We start from the raw sequence: 15,000 nt of genomic DNA, 5'->3' as shown, positions 1-15,000 counted from the left end.
ATGAAAAAAATAGTGAGATACCAAGAAAACTGTTTGATACAGTTGCTCTGACAATGCTGTACTTCAGGCACAAGCATAAAATTCAAGTGGTGTTTTGAAACATAATGGCAGGTATGTAAAAAAAAAAACAAAAAAAAAACTCTAAAACTGATATAAGCTGAAAGTACGGCTGTCTACTTAACCCTTTAAGTCCCAATATCCACATACAAATTCTCCAAACTGATCTCTATATATTTCCTTAAAGAATGAGTTGAGAGAATTTGATAAAAGATCAAAGTATTTTCTCTTAGGTGATCATTTTATTAATTCTCATAACCTAATCTCTTGACAATGTATGGATATTATTAGGAGAAAATTGATGTTGGACACTATTGGGACTTAAAGGGTTAAGAGGAGTGTACTGTTCAGAGTCTCAACTGTATCAGCTGGGTATTTATATACATAGGTAAAAACACACAGTTTTTCAAATAATAAACTTTTTCAATAACTGCAACACGCTTTATGACATGTCTAGTTACATTAGCCTGTGTAGCTGGCAAGATAAGCAGTCTGTTTGCTGTTGTTTTTGGTGTTGGAGCCGCAATAAAATTGGGAGCATTCAGAAAGTCAAATTGAAATTTCACTAGCCCCATTCTTGTTTTCACCCCAGCCCTGGCTTGCTTGCGGGATGTTGATGGAACCCCGCTATAATGAAGTGCCATGGTACCAAAAAATTGTTCGTTATTGCAGGTTCTTTGCTTTAGCAAAGCAAAGTGAGCCGAGCGGTAGTCTGGGGAGGAGGCTTTTTGCAGAAACAGTGAAACCCCACTAGAAAAACTTTATGACATGTCTAGTTACATTAGCCTGTGTAGCTGGCAAGATAAGCAGATGTTTGCTGTTGTTTTTAGGTGTCAGAGCTGCAAGAGGATTGGGAGCATTCAGCAAGTCAAATTGAAATCCTGCTTGCCTTAATTCTTCTTTTCCCACCAGCCATAGCTTGTTTGCAGGATTTTTATGGAACCCCTGCTATAACAAAGTGCCATGGTACCAAAAAAATTGTTCATTATAGCAGGGTCTTTGCTATAGTGAAGCAAAGCAAGCCGAGAGGTAGTCTGGGAAGGAGAAAGGGTAGAGCCTGGAGAAGTGCCTTGTCCTTGTCCATATTTTAAAATCTTTTCACGAATTGTAGGTGCATGATATTGAAAGACCACGATACTGTCCACGGCACCGCAAATCTGTCAACATGAAGACATTTGACACCAAACTGATATCATAGAATGGCGGCATCAAAGGCATGTCTCTAGGCTCTGCTGCATTTCCCCCCTGCCTCCTCCCCCCTCCAGGCCATCACTTATTCCTTTTTGACCCTGTTCTTTGCCCTTTTCCCCCACTGCGGAGCTGGTTCCAAGCTATCCAAATTTGGTCAATCAGAAATAGAGAAATATTTTGAATGAAAGATAATGTACTATATAGTTGCATAATATGAATTATGAATGATAACGAAAAAAGAATAATAGAATAACCGTACCCGTGAGTCTGAAGATTCTAAAGAATATGCTTAATGCAAGCGCGGAGAATTTGTCCACAACGACACGAAACCTTTATTTAGAATCGCTTGGCATTTCTCAACAAACACCAAATGCGCTGGTGAGGTTTCGTTGATAATTTCTGTGGATATTCATCGGGAGTTTACTTAGTGTGTCAGAACTTGAATATTTTCTTAGTGTCAAAAACATTGATATTTCACTCTATGCCCAAGCTCGACAGTCGCTTCTACTTTTAACCCAAGGCAATATTTATAATTGCTTGAGATTTCTAAACAAGTATCTTATGTTCTTAGAGGAATTAAACGAGCTATTTCGAGAAAATTGGTCAAAATTTCTGACCGCCGGGTATCTAATTTTTTGAAAACAGTTCCCGGCTGCAGGTATCCTGACAGGTCGTATTTTATTTTTATTATTTTAATTGTACACATCACAGGTGCTGCAAAACTAACCAAAAGTGAAATTATCCTAGTAATGGCGAATTATGCCAAAAATGATGGTCCTAGCCAGGACCCCCGTCGTTATATCTGCTCAAGGCGCAATTCAAATTATGTAAAGATACTATCTGGTAAAAGTGCTATTCCTTTTTTAACGAAAGCGCGACCCAGGGACACAAGGCACAGGGTACAGAGGAGTTGCGTGTGAATAAATGAATTACTTATTTAAAGTCTCACCTTGAAAAATGTCTATACCTGTCGCTTAGCACGATTAATTAGCCCAATGGATCTTTATGAATCTACTGTAAACGATTTCTTCGCTTCTTATCTGACCTAGATCGACTTTGTTGTTCGCCATTTTGAAAATCAATAACCGCAAGCCATATCCTCGCTGGCGCACAGCACGTCGCCCGAAGGGCGACCGAGGCACGAAGTGCCGAGTAAAAAGTAAAGCCGGTCTTGCGAGCCCTCAGTCTCTTGGTTTGCGGTCTATAGAACGTGTAACGAAACTGTAACGCGATCAAAATAACCCATTTTTCAGAGGTTTTCGACGGGTTTTGATGTTATAACGAAAAGCACATCTCCTCTGGCCCCTGTGCCCAAGGGTACATTGATCGCCGCCACGGTGCCACCCGTCAACCTCTCTCTTAGGATAGACTCGCCCCAACTCTCTGTAAGTAAATTCTGGGAGCAAGGCTGAATGGAAAGAAAACTACTTGGAAGAAACTTTCGAAAATTTGGATTTACCTCACGAGGTTGTCCTGTTTGTTTAGAAACTTCAGGAAATGCCGATCCAGGGGCGTCAAAATGAAGGACCTCGGCCATTTTTGCTTGATAAGAAAGCCATGGCTCATGATATTAAACTCATGGCTAAGATGTTGGGCTGGGTTGTATGGGGTGTGTAAATGAATCCAAAACCATCCCCCGCTAAATGTATGCCGCGGTCTCGATCCTCGCCATCAAGGATAGGACTTAATCCATTTTAATGTCGTACGAAGTCCCAAGTATAAATCACTCACAAATGAAAAGAACTTTCCTGAAAATTTTCTCTTAACGGTTACTTAATCGTACTTCAAAGAAATGGCTGATTGTTGTGAGACTTTTATGTCATTTTTTTTACGTCATTCTGTGGAAGGGAAATGTCGAACGGCTTAACATTAACAGACCTTATTATCAGTATCAGTAGGCGTTAAAAGGGGGGAGGGGGGGGGAGTAAGAAAGAAACGGAGGGAGGAAAAACAGGAGAGGGGATCCCTTCTTCTCTTTCTTACACTCCGCCCCCTCCACCCCTTTAGCGCCTGCCACACGGGCTAGTGTTTGGGGTATATTATGATCATGAAAAATTCAAGATGTTCAACGCAAGGATCGTCAGTTATAGGGTCCACAGATTTGTATTTATGTCAACTTTAAATTCGCATTGGCTTGACGAAAAAGAAAAAGGAAAAGTCATCACATATAACTTACTATCTATTGCTGTGACGGAAGGTTTTTCCACTCTGAAACTATCGAATTTAACTAATGATAACTCGCTTGCGGGGAAGAGACGTCATTTCTCTGTAGGACTGGGATATGATCAAACCACTAACTGGTACAGCAAACACAGCAGTAGATAAAACAGGACTAAACTTTGGTTCCAACAGCGTTTATTCTTCAGCGGATCAAATGGCAATAATTAACTCAGGAAGGACACAGCAAAAATAATCGAAAAACAGTAAAAACTAGCTTACTTATATTAAATATGACTTCTACAGTCATTGAAGACAAAACAAACTTTGAAAACTAAATGCAAACTCTATTTTTAACCTGAAGTCTTTTGTTAATACTGTTGCTATTTTAGAAAGTCTGAAGTACTGAAAATAAGAACTAGCCAGGTCAGCAGAACAGCGTTTATGTACATAGTGTTACAATATGAATGAAAATGCAAGTTTAGCAAGAGGCTGTTTCAACAGAAAGAAGCGCAGACTAATTGCAAGTTTTCACCTTAAACAAAAGCCGATCTATTTAAAAAAAATTGCAAGCTACACAGCAAAACCTTTCATATTCAAAATTCACCTGTTGCCTCTTTTGACTAACAACTTAATGAAATATTTGTTCGCAAATAGACAGCTAAATTGCAAATTTAAACAAGCGGCACCAGTGCAAAAGGCCTATGAATAGATGTCGTCCAGTTGTAAAATCACGATAGATAGACTGAACTTAAATAACCATTATTCAGGAACTAGTTATCCTTTTAAAAGTCAACATTGAAGTAAAATGTTTTATAATTGAAAAGAGGACGAGCAATTAGTTTTGTTTGTTAAGGAACACTGTTGGCTTTTCTACAATTATTACTTAGCGGACTCAAATCAAATTAAAGGACAATAAAATGGCACGAGCCTTTTTGCGGAGCTAAAACATCTTTATGCAATTTCAATCTGAATTACTAAAAACAACGTCAAAGATATGAAATTCGAGACAAATAAAGAATTTATGGAAAATCTCTCCTTACATTGCCTTCGAGCTTCGACAATCTTTTCACATCTGGTTCTCTTGTTCATGATTATAAAACTCAATTTGCTCAGTATCTTCGACCCAATATAAAGTCTAGCACAACCTTAAAACAAATAAAATATCTTGCCAACGCACACACTTTTGGAACTCTCCAAGTTCAAACGTCGATCTTTTCATGTACCAAACTTAATACGGTCGACCCAAATGATAAGTCATTCAACGGTTGATTCAGATGTCGAACTTAATTAGTCGGACTCAATTCATTTTCATGATGTTAATGGTCTAAAATGCTTTCAAGTGAAATAAATTTTACTAATTTAGGCTTTAGGTTCGGCATATGAGAAGTTCGACGTTTGAACTGGACCTAAGTAAACATTTAACTATAATTAATGAGATGCTCTAGCTAATTTTAAATTTTCCCTTACATGTGAACCTTTGTCGAAATATTTCTAGTTAATATGTCACCATCTTTATAATTTATAATCTAACAAAATCTCCTTATATTTTCTAAATGATTATATATAACTCGACTTCCTCCTATTTTTAAAGTGTTTTTTTTTTTTGTAACTACATGTAATGTTGATTCTACTCCTTTTTCCTGTATCTTAGAAATCTGTTGTTGATTTTGTAAAACTGCGTCTTTCCTCTTCTTTAAGTCTAGCATTCTCGTCCCCAGAGCCTCCTGGGGGCCTGAGCACGAGAACCAGGAGGCTCTGGGGACACAGGATTTGAAGTCCTGGATTTTAGGACTTCCGGTCATTTCTGAGAGCCTCCTGGTTTTCTTGCTCAGGCTCCCAGGAGGCTCTGGGGACGAGAATGTAAGTCTAATTAAACTAACCTAGGATGAGCCTGGACCCTATATAAGCCCCAGGCTTCCAGTTCAGGCTTCCCCGTCACCATCTCTTCCTGTACATTTATATAAATTCTACAGCTTGTAATGTGACAAAAACAAATAAATCAAAAGAATAAGCCCTATTTTTTTTCTCTTCAAGATAAAGAGTTGCCTTCCTTTCGAGAAACGCTCCATCTCGTAATCGTGATAAAAATTAAACTGTCTTGAACCTCAGATAATTAGGAACTGCTTCAATGCATTCTTCATCGTACCTATACAACAAAAACAGCAAGGAGAAACTTTAGCAAGCTAGCAGAAGAATAGTGATTTCAACAAGCGAAGTCAAACAGTTAATTAATATTTTGGCGCCTGACTTCGAAAGCATTTCGAGCACAGAATACCATTAAAACCTGTAACTCACATCGTACGAGAAACCTTATTGTAGACTAACCGATACTTACAACCGAAAATGTTTAATAAAGCCCTCCCTCATCTCCAATCCATCCAATCTTTTCAGAGAAAGAAAGCGTGAACGCCCCCCCCCCCCCCCCAACCCTCTCCCTTTCAAGCCCCACCATTATTCTTAAACAATAGACATATATGATAGGTGCAAATGTAGCTGGACTGAACGTTCGGACTGGTTAAATGTTTTTCTTCGGCTGTATGCCCTCCAACTAAAAGCTTTTCTACTTTGTTTTCTAGTTCTTTATGGAGACTATGCAAGAGCCATAATATTATGGCTCTTGGACTACGATATTCGTTTAATTGAATAAGCGCCCCCCCCCCCCCCCCCCATCCCCCTTCTCAAACGTCCTTGAAATAAATAAATCCCTGGGGAAATTAATATGGGATTTACGGTACTTTCCTGACTTTCAGCTGGTTAGAATATTGAATCTTATAAACAACCACCCAATACCAAAGTGTTCCCACTCAGAGCACCATACATGGAAACTCTCCTAAGCGAACACCTTCAGTAAGCGACCGGACTTTTGGGTGGTCCTATACGTTAGGTTCGACTGCAAGTTACAATCATTCGGAAAGAGCTCAAACAGGATCACCGTCACTTTCAAATGTAAAGAAATCAAGAAATTTGAACTGAATTTTGTAATGTTTGACTGCCAAACAAAGTTTTTTTTCTTACTGTCAACTTGACCTGTATGTGATAAGCAGATCGACGCTACACGTGGCATCGGTTGAGTTCGTTTTTCGACAAAGCGAAAAAAAATTGCTAGTTAAAATGACGATTGCAAATGCAGGGATTATGATCCCAGGATTAAATATATATTCCAAAATACCTTGCTATTTAATTGATGCCTTCAAACTCGAGCGTTACGTCATCACCAATGAGAACAAAAGGCGCCCAGTACTTCACTTCACTAAAGTCGTCAGATTCTCTCATGGATTTCATGGCTTTATTCAGGGCCTCACTGGCACTTCGTCCATGGACTAGTTCTTGGTAGAAAACTTTCATGAACTCCATAGTAGCTTCGTCGTCGATCGCCCACAGGGACACCAGAACAGCACGAGCACCAGCACCCAAAAAAGCTCGTGCGATGCCGACCACACCCTCAGAATTCACTTCTCCCCGAGCACTATGACAACAACTAAGTACAACAAGTCTTGCCCTAATCTGCGCCTTTAAAACATCTTTCATAGTTAAGAGATAGTCCTCCCTGGCTGGATTTACGGATGAACGCGTTGTGTTAGGGGCCAAGGCAATTTCTCCTGTTTCCATTTTACCATGAGCAGCAATGTGTACCAAAGCAACCGAGGAAATACGTCTCAAGACTTCATCTTTTGTTGCCTGCTTTCCAATGAGAGGTTTCGTTTCCAGTATTTCCCCAATCATCTGCACTTCTTTTTCGGCCCACTCTAACTGCCCTAGCGTCGTTACCTCCTGTACCCACGGATCACCGACGAGAAGAGCGCCAGTCTTGCTGTGCCAATCTGCTGAACAATTTTGGACCAATTGCAGGCTAGAAAGCGAGGGGAGCAGACGAATTCTAAACGTTTCACAGAGGTACTTTGATTTCAAGTCCATGAAAGCAGCATAAGGCGCCAAACACAGAGGTCCTTCTGGAACAATCACAACCTCATCGCCCTGGAGTAAGTCTCTTATAGGGTCTATGACAACATTGTAAAATGTTTGCAATGACTTTGCGTCAAAATATGAAGGATGAGACTTTGGCTTACTTGATCTTTTTTCTGCTAACTTCTTATCGCTTGGGTTATTTAATGACCGATCTTCACAATTAACATCAGCTCTTACACGTATTTCTTTATGTGTAGCCTCCAGTAGAGACTGAAAATAGGTTGTGACGGACATATCAATCTCACTTCTTCTAGTTTTGATTTCATTTCCTTTCTCGTTCACCCAGAGAACTATTCCTCCCTCACTGATACCCATGAAAACTGTATTTGCTGGTAAGTAAATAGCAAAGTCACTTGGTCTTGCAGAAGGTGTTCCTATTTCTGGGCGTAGCCCTTTAAGGCCATACTTGGACTCCAGAAGATCATTTAAAGCTCCTGCACGTCCTTGATCAGCAGTTAAAAGTGCCTCAATGACTTTACCTTCCTTAAACTGCAGTTCCCACAGCCTCAAACTAACATGATCATACGTACTTTTAAGGGTAATCTTCCATTGGTCGTTAGATATGAGATTTCTCCTAATGTAGTCGAAGGCTATAACACCGTTCTTATAACACTGAACGGCTTTCTGGAAATCCCCAAGACTGTAATAGGCGTTGCCGAGATTATTGTACGCTTTTCCTTCTCCTGCTCTGTCTCCCACTTCTTTCGAAATTTTGAGGTCTCGTTCATGGTACTCTATGGCTTTCTGGAAATCTCCAAGACTGTGATAGGCGCTGCCGAGATTACGGTACGCTTTTCCATCTCCTGCCCTGTCTCCCACTTCTTTCGAAATTTTGAGGTGTCGTTCATGGTACTCTATGGCTTTCTGAAAATATCCAAGATTACTGTAGGCGATGCCAAGATTACAGTACGCTTTTCCTTCTCCTGCCCTGTCTCCCACTTCTTTCGAAATTTTGAGGTGTCGTTCATGGTACTCTATGGCTTTCTGGAAATCTCCAAGACGAAAATAGGCGATGCCAAGATTACCGTACGCTCCTCCTTCTCCTGCCCTGTCTCCCACTTCTTTCGAAATTTTGAGGTCTCGTTCATGGTACTCTATGGCTTTCTGGAAATCTCCAAGACTGTAATAGGCGTTGCCGAGATTACCGTACGCTTTTCCTTCTCCTGCCCTGTCTCCCACTTCTTTCGAAATTTTGAGGTGTCGTTCATGGTACTCTATGGCTTTCTGGAAATCTCCAAGACTGTAATAGGCGTTGCCGAGATTACCGTACGCTTTTCCTTCTCCTGCCCTGTCTCCCACTTCTTTCGAAATTTTGAGGTGTCGTTCATGGTACTCTATGGCTTTCTGAAAATATCCAAGATTTCTGTAGGCGATGCCAAGATTACCGTACGCTTTTCCTTCTCCTGCCCTGTCTCCCACCTTTTTCGAAATTTTGAGGTGTCGTTCATGGTACTCTATGGCTTTCTGAAAATATCCAAGATTACTGTAGGCGATGCCAAGATTACCATACACTATTCCTTCTCCTGCCCTGTCTCCCACTTCTTTCGAAATTTTGAGGCGTCGTTCATGGTACTCTATGGCTTTCTGGAAATCTCCAAGACTGCAATAGGCGTTGCCGAGATTACCGTACGCTTTTCCTTCTCCTGCCCTGTCTCCCACTTCTTTCGAAATTTTGAGGTGTCGTTCATGGTACTCTATGGCTTTCTGGAAATCTCCAAGACTGTGATAGGCGTTGTCAAGATTACAGTACGCTCCTCCTTCTCCCGCCCTGTCTCCCACTTCTTTCGAAATTTTGAGGTGTCGTTCATGGTACTCTATGGCTTTCTGGAAATCTCCAAGACTGTGATAAGCGTTGCCAAGATTACCGTACGCTTTTCCTTCTCCTGCCCTGTCTCCCACTTCTTTCGAAATTTTGAGGTCTCGTTCATGGTACTCTATGGCTTTCTGGAAATCTCCAAGATTACTGTAGGCGATGCCAAGATTACAGTACGCTTTTCCTTCTCCTGCCCTGTCTCCCACTTCTTTCGAAATTTTGAGGTGTCGTTCATGGTACTCTATGGCTTTCTGGAAATCTCCAAGACTGTAATAGGCGTTGCCGAGATTACCGTACGCTATTCCTTCTCCTGCCCTGTCTCCCACTTCTTTCGAAATTTTGAGGTGTCGTTCATGGTACTCTATGGCTTTCTGGAAATCTCCAAGATTGTCATAGGCGTTGCCAAGATTACCACACGCTTTTCCTTCTCCTGCCCTGTCTCCCACTTCTTTCGAAATTTTGAGGTCTCCTTCATGGTACTCTATGGCTTTCTGGAAATCTCCAAGACTGTGATAGGCGTTGCCAAGATTACAGTACGCTATTCCTTCTCCTGCCTTGTCTCCTACTCTTTTCGAAATTTTAAGCTGTCGTTCATGGTACTCTATGGCTTTCCGGAAATCTCCAAGACTGTCATAGGCGTTGCCAAGATTACAATACGCTATTCCTTCTCCTGCCCTGTCTCCCACTTCTTTCGAAATTTTGAGGTGTCGTTCATGGTACTCTATGGCTTTCTGGAAATCTCCAAGACTGTGATAAGCGTTGCCAAGATTACAGTACGCTTTTCCTTCTCCTGCCCTGTCTCCCACTTCTTTCGAAATTTTGAGGTGTCGTTCATGGTACTCTATGGCTTTCCGGAAATCTCCCAGACTGGAATAGGCGATGCCTAGGGCGTGCTGGAAATCTTTAAAGTTGATATAGGCGTCGCCAATATTATCATTAATAGCTGTGGTTGTCATATTTTTTTCTTTTTTCTTTCCTGGCTTTGCTATTTCAACTCGTCTGAAGAAAAAATATATACATATTGTGGTTTCTTTTTTTATGCTGATACCATTTCTCTTTTTGTACGATAACGAAGAGGATTTAAAAAGTATAATTAAAAGCTGGAGTAAAAGCTTATTTATTAGCTCCTTTACTATTTGGTTTTGTCGATCACAGTCGCATTTGATTTGCCTCTAAAAGGGATCCTTCTACGTGTTTTTCATCGTTGTATAAGATGACTTGATGGACTGGGGTCTTCTCTAAAAAAGGAAAATATTAGCATTCGTTTGGTGATAATGATCGAAATTAAAAACAACAACAACAAAGAAACAGATTTACCATTGTTTAAACACGGTGTATATACTCATTGTACATTCATCTACCTTCTACTGAAAATACAAAATCTGTTGCCAACAAACTACAAACCGGGTCAGCGGGAAGATTTCAGAAAACTCAAATTTCGGAAAGTGAACTTTTTTCTAAGGGTTAACATCTCTGGGTAGCGGAATACAAGTGTTTAGCAATAGCCAATTGAAAAGAAAACCTATTTCTTTACCATCAAACACTGAGAAAGTTACAGTTATTTTAAGCTTGTGGGTTCCCCCCTGGCGTAGTCCTAAATAGGACTGTTGTTAACAGCGACTGACGCGCGGTAGTCAAAGTGAGTTGTATTACGTCAGTTGCTGGTACGGTGAAACATGCATGTGCAGCCACTCCCCATAAGAGACCGCCAATCCAAAACATCAAAACTTTCACAGTCAAAGCCTCACAGTTGGAAACTCTAGTAAACGACCACCTCCCGTAAGCGACCGCGACCACTTTTTGGGCCTGAAAGTTTAATGATTTTCCATTGTTTTTATGCTCTCGTAAGCGACCGCTTCACGCATTTTCTGATCTCTATGCCCGCTGTGTCTTATTGCGGTTCTTGCTTTGCGTGTGAAAAGTCATTCCTTACATGCAGGAAAGGAATGTCCTGGCGAATGTGCTCACGGTAGATCACCACGTCGAAAAAATATTATATATATTCACTAGGACAGTTACAAAGGCTTCATAACGCAATATCAGCCAAAAACAAAATTTAAAGTTAATTTGCTCTGCTTGTTAGCTTTAAGAACCAGAATTGAGAAATGTACTGCTTGTTATTAAAGGAGTTTTGACCCGTAACGCCGATAGTTTTGGGAATTTCCGGTTAGGTCAAATTAGTCACACTATATTTTGGGGAGCAGAAGGATTAAGGGAAAGGTAGCTTGTAGTGTAGGCGTTTTTTAACGTAAACTCGGAGGTACATAACATAACATAACATAACATACATGTTTATTCAAACTCATATATAACTACAGAAATTTGAAAGGGAGAGTCTAGAGGTTAACCCTATGAATAAAATTGATCGCGGCCGCCATCTTGAAAAGCAACAGAAAAGAGTACGGTAAGAGGGGCATTGAAGGAGGGAGGGACGGGGAGGCGAGAGAAGAAAACGGCGTGTTTTTCCTCCCCTCCACCTCCCCCTCCCCTATTTTAAACCCATCAGCCTCTCCCTTAAAATTAGTTTTTGACTCGTCCCAACTCTCTGGTAGTATTAACGTCCAAGATGGCAGGACAACGTCATTCCCGAAAACAAATCATGGATCGCGCTCCAAAATACGCCTGCTTTGCAAGCTAGAGGGGTGCGTGAAAATAGCGCTTATTGTTTCCTGCTTAGAATGGCTCACTTCCTTGTTTTTATTCGTAATGGTGGAATTTGAAAAGGTACTATACAGCCCCGACTTAAAAATGGTACTCATTTTTCTTGTTACGAAAGTCTTCCTAAAGGGTACAATGTTCAAATGAGTAACTGTTTAACTCTCACATGAGATGCTACGTCACGCAATGGTAAGCGACAAGCCTGGTGGCCTAAGTGTGCAGCCATCCCCTCCCCCAGAAAAATTGGCAGCCGAGTTAAAATCGCCTTTTGGCGATTCTTGTTAGATCTATTGATCTTGATGCCATTTTCATTGTCGTCCCCGTTTAACATTACACAATTTAATTTTTAATGTTTATAAGTATTGTTAACCAAAGCTTCTCTTTTAGCCCTGGGTAAATCTATATATTACCTGTTGATTCAGTTATTTTACATTGTTATGCCTGTGGTGCGGATGGACGGGCGGGCGTACGGTTACGTGATTGCCAAAATTTCTCCGGTATGGGGCTACGCTCGCCTGCGTGGAGCTCCGTTATAATGCATTTTTACGGTAAAGGAACCTTGGAGTTCTAGTGTAGCTTCAGCTAATGCAATGCCTACCTTAGTTAGAAATTCCCAAGTAGTTTTGATAGTTTGCTGGATTTGTTCCGACGAAAGGACCTACAAGGAAATCATATTTTGTAAGACAAGTTTAATAAGTATAAAAGTAAAAAAAATTAAGTCATCACCATTTATAGGGAACCAACGTTCTTATTTGTAAACAGCAAATGGAAATTAAATAAGAGATAAAATCTTACCTGTTTTGTTCTATTCTTGAATCTGCTGCGGTGCGAAGTGAAGTGGAAGTTGTTTTACGATATGTGACGCTTTGACCGTTGTTGATTTTATCTCTTATTTAATTAATTTCCATTTGCAGTTTACAAATAAGAGCGTGGGTTCCCTATGTCACTACGATCTTTTTTTATCCAACATTGAGCTACATTGATTGGCCACGGTTTTTGAATTGGTTTTTCAAGCCTTTACATTATAAATTAGTCAACTGTATTTTCCCTCACAAAATAACAGGACTTGTACTAAGCTTACCAAAAGCAACACACAACCCTTCTACTAAGAATTAGTTAAAGCTATGGGATTTTCCCCTTCCTTCACTCATCGATTCAGTCGGTTTTTTTGGCTGTTATGAAGAAAGTGACAGGGGTCAAACAATAACAGCCAAAAACCCGACTAAATCGACGAATTCACACCAAAAAACACAGGAATACATCAAAGGTAAGTTTCCATTATTTATTTTATAGAAAAATAAGTAAGAATAATGATATTTAGCGTACGCAGACCTCAGCATTTTATTTCACATTCAAAGTCTCAACGGTCGCTTGTAACGCGACAGCGTGAGCTTGGGGCGCCTGTGGTTGGAACAACAAAAAGGTGGCAGCGATCGCTTGATAGAGGTGCAAGGGAGCTCAATGGAGGTCTAAGGTCCCATTCTTTACTACAGTTATTTCGGAGCATTGATTACTGGCCGCTTAATAGGTGGCCACTTAACGGAGGTTCAACTGTATACAGAGTGGGATGATAACCATGTATGCGTAATAAATCAGTGAAAGGGCTGAGAGGAAATCCTACATGATGTGTACTATCGCTGAAAAAGTCCCCTGTGTTCTGAAAGATCGACACGTACTTATTAAACAGAGACATACTTTGACAAAAGTTTAACCTTGGAGATTAAGAACCAAATACATTTCTAAGGTAAAGGAACCTTAGAGTTCTAGAGTAACTTCAGCTAATACAATGCTTACCTCGGTAATAAATTCCCACGTAGTCTTGATTCTTCGCTTGATTTGTCAAGACGAAATAGTCTACGAGGAAATCATATTTTGTACTTGTTACCTATTAAAGCAACAATCAACCCTCCTACCAAGCAAAGGTTGAACCTATGGGATTTTCCCTTCTTTAGCTTTCAGTTTCACTTTGATCAATTTACTTAAACTAAAGTGTCATAAGTGCCGGGGGGAGGGGGGTTACTCGACCAATATCTGGGTACAGGTGAGCCGCTGAGGGTTTGAAACCCTGACCATGCTTAGGACAAAACATTCCTAAAATACATACCCTGTTTAGGACAACACGCTCAATTTTAGTACCCTGTCCAGACTCATTCAAATCATGCACACTGCTTAGGACAGACTTGCGCGAAATTGTATACCCTGTTTAGGAAAGAGAGGACGGAAACCATACCCTGTCCAGAGGCACATCCTCGTATAGGCCATATAAGGGGTACCCCCCCCCCCCCCCAGGGCGTAAGTGCTTCCAGAAATAGCTCCCGAAATGCAGCCAAATGCTGCAGACTGATGGAATCTTCCACTGAGGAAGTTGGTCTTGGACTTCCTGTTTTTCTCCGAACACTGCCAGATATGCTTTGTGATTAGTTACCTTTTAACAAGGCTTACACTTTTTGTGTGATTTGAAGTAAAATGGAATTTCAATTGTTGCAAATGTGCTTGTCCTAGATAAATTTCAGTCGTAATATTGCGAAAGATAGTTTTTCCTCAAACTCCTCCCAATTTTCTATTTTAACGCATTACATGAGATTGAGGCAGTTTGCCGGTTTTAATCCTCTACTAATCCCCTGGTATCAAATTCCCCACCCCTCCCTCCCACCATCCAATCCCTAACCCCTTTTGACGCCCGCTACACAGTCAGACAAATTCTCTCTTTCCGTGCTCATCAATAAGTAAACAGCTCGTGGTCTTTCTACCCCCGGGGTGGGAACTCATTGATGATTCTGTTTGATCAAAACCGGAGAAGATGTGTGACGCGAACGGGGATGGGTTCTAGCGTTACGCTTTAAAGCTTTATATATGTTGCTTTAAAGTATTATTTAGTAGCCAGTACCGCTCGCTGGCTCAACTGGGAGCAGTTCCTCAGATAAATGTAACCTCAAATTACTGAAGGATTCCACTAGTTGTAATCAAACGGTCGTCATCGTCCAAATGCACCGTATTTTTAGCGATCAGCGTTTGGAGGAAGCAAAAATCTGGTTTTGTGCTGGCTGCAGTCAGCCTCATAGTCAGGAAAATCACGATTCCATGTTTTCTTTCGGTTAAAGAATAATAAAACTCGCACCCTTTCAGGTCAGGGATGTTTTTGTTCTTCCAGGGAT

General features: G+C 40.7%; 1 pseudogene; it reads right to left on the bottom strand.

Annotated features, from left to right (window-relative positions):
• LOC140923186 (uncharacterized) overlaps positions 1–15,000 on the bottom strand; it is a 71,104-nt pseudogene that overhangs the window by 48,880 nt on the left and 7,224 nt on the right.

This window comes from Porites lutea, chromosome 13 (genome assembly GCF_958299795.1).
Source record: "Porites lutea chromosome 13, jaPorLute2.1, whole genome shotgun sequence".
Taxonomy (NCBI): domain Eukaryota; kingdom Metazoa; phylum Cnidaria; class Anthozoa; order Scleractinia; family Poritidae; genus Porites; species Porites lutea.
This window is presented reverse-complemented; position numbering and strand designations above follow the sequence as displayed.